Source organism: Elephas maximus, chromosome 22 (genome assembly GCF_024166365.1).
Source record: "Elephas maximus indicus isolate mEleMax1 chromosome 22, mEleMax1 primary haplotype, whole genome shotgun sequence".
Taxonomy (NCBI): Eukaryota; Metazoa; Chordata; class Mammalia; order Proboscidea; family Elephantidae; genus Elephas; species Elephas maximus.
The window spans coordinates 26,110,105-26,112,628 of NC_064840.1; positions in this window are offsets into that span (position 1 = coordinate 26,110,105).

The following is a 2,524-nucleotide window of genomic DNA, read 5'->3' on the forward strand; positions in this document are numbered from 1 at the left end:
GTTACCAGTTGAGCATGTTACTGTCTGCACCACCCAGGGACTCCTGGTAAAGTAGAGGGTCAGCAAAAATGAGGGAAACCCTCAATGAGATGGATTGACACAATCACCACAACAATGGACTCAAACACACCAACAATCATGAAGACGGCCCAGAATGGACAACGTTTTGTTCTAAGTAAGGTTGCCATGAGTCAGAGCCGACTTGCCAGCGAATAAAAACAACAGCATGGTAATCCTATGTTTAACTTTTTGAGGAGCTACCAATCTATTTCTACAGCAGCTGCACGGTTTTACATTCCTACCAGCAATGTATAAAGGTTCCAATTTTTCCACCTCATCACCAATGCTTGTTATTATCTGTCTTTTCAATCACAGCCATCCTAGTGGGTGTGAAGTGGTATCTCATGGTGGTTTTGATTTGCATTTCTCTTTTGACTAATGTGATGATGAGCATCTTTCCATGTGCTTGCTGGCCATTTGAATCTCTTTGGAGAAATGCCTATTCAGTTCCTTTGGCCATTTTTAATTGGGTTGTTTGTCTTTTTACTGTTCAGTTACGTTGCTGCATATTATAGAGGGGAAGCCGAGGCTCCGGAAGGGGATGTGACCAGGCCAAGAATGCTGAGACTGAGACTGGAAATGGCTTGATCCCCTGCCTCCCAACCAGCAAGTTGGGGCCACCCCTAGAAGCTCTGAGCCCCCTCCACCCCAGGGAACCAGCTTCCTGACTCCATTTTGGATCTGCATCCCAGGCCCATCTCAAGTCCTGTCCTTGCATTTAAAGGGACAGGGCCTGCCAGCCAGAGAGTGGGCCGGAAAGGCAAGGAAAGAGCAGTTCTGAGGAACCAAGATGCTCCTCTTCCTCTCTCAAATCATGTGGCCCTGGCTGACGTGGCCTAGGAGAAGGGGGCAGCCCGGCCCTGCGGTCAGAGCCTATTTATACTGACTGGGCCGTGTTGCAAGCTTTTCCTGGCGGCAAGAGGGACGTCACTGGCTGCTGACCTCACCAGAAATGGTGACGCATCTTCCCTTTATGCTTTGCTTAGGTGGGCAGCCAGGCCTCCTCACCTGGGGCCACTCCTTGTCCTCCCTGACAGCGGCAGATTATCCAATAGGTAAGGTAAGCATGGGGCTTAGTTTGCTTACCAGATCATCTGTAGTGAACAATTTCACTACAGATTAGTAAGTAAGCAGAAGTAAGCCCATGTTTACCTTGTTTACACTGGGTCATCTGCCCCTGTCACTGATTGTAAATATGAAAAGACAATTTGATTCTGTAGGAAGGTGCTGTGGGGTTGGGGGAGAGACAGATGCCAGCCATACCTAGAAGCAGAATCTTTGATGTGGTGAAAAAAATGTGAGATTGTTACTACAGATGATCTGGTAAGCAAAGTAAGCACCGTGCTTACCTTGCGTACTGAATAAACTGCCCCCACTCCCTGCCCATCACTGTCCCTCTTGCTCTGGCTGGGAGCTCCCCCCTAACTCTGGGCCCAAGAGGACTCCAACCATGCCGTCCTCTTGCAAGCCTTTCCTTGTCTTTGGTGACCCGGTCCCTGGGGCTGCACATGGCACCCTGATTAACCAACTGCTCAGAGTGCTCAACCTCACCTCTCTGCGCTTGGAGGCCTTTTACACTGAGGAGACAGCGTGGCCTCCTTGGCCTTGGGGGAGGATGGAATCAGGTGAAAGCACTTGGCTGCCCGGGTGAGCGTGGCGGTCAAGCAGCAGGAGCTGCGATGATCACTCTAGACGTGGTATACACCTGACTGTCTATAAACCAGAGTGCGCTCAGGGCATTGCCGAGGCTCTCAGCTACTTGTGCTGTCTCGGGTGAGAGAGATGGGGGTGGTGTACCAGCCCACTCATGAGGAGCTTCAGTGACCTGAAGCCAGCTGGGCCTTGGCCTACCCAGAGTGGGTGACTGAGGCTCTTGTTATTGTTGTTAGCTATCATCAAGTTGACCAACCCCATGCACTATGGAATGGCCCTGTGCCATCCCCATGAACGGTTGAGGACAGGATCATTTGTGATCCTTAGGGCTTTCATTGACTGATTTTCAGAAGTACATCTCCAGGTCTTTCTTCCCAGACTGTCTTGGTCTGGAACCTCTTCAGGAACCTGTTCAGCGTCACACCAACACATAAGCCTTCACAGTGATGGATGGTGCCAGGGTCAAATTACCTAATAAACAAGGTACGCTCGCTTGTGCTTACTTACTAATCTGTAGTGCACAACTTCACCTGTTTTTCACATCTTTGAAATATTCACTACATCTCACCCATGTGAAACTGTACACTACAGATTAGTCCAAACCAAACCAAACCCAGTGCCATCGAGTTGATTCTGACTCATAGCGACCCTACAGGACAGGGTAGAACTGCCCCACAGAGTTTCCAAGGAGTGTCTGGCGTAGTCAAACTGCCAACCCTTTGGTTAGCAGCTGTAGCACTTAACCACTATGCCACCAGGGTTTCCACAGATTAGTAAGTTAAAATAAATAAGCCCATGCATGCCTTGCTTA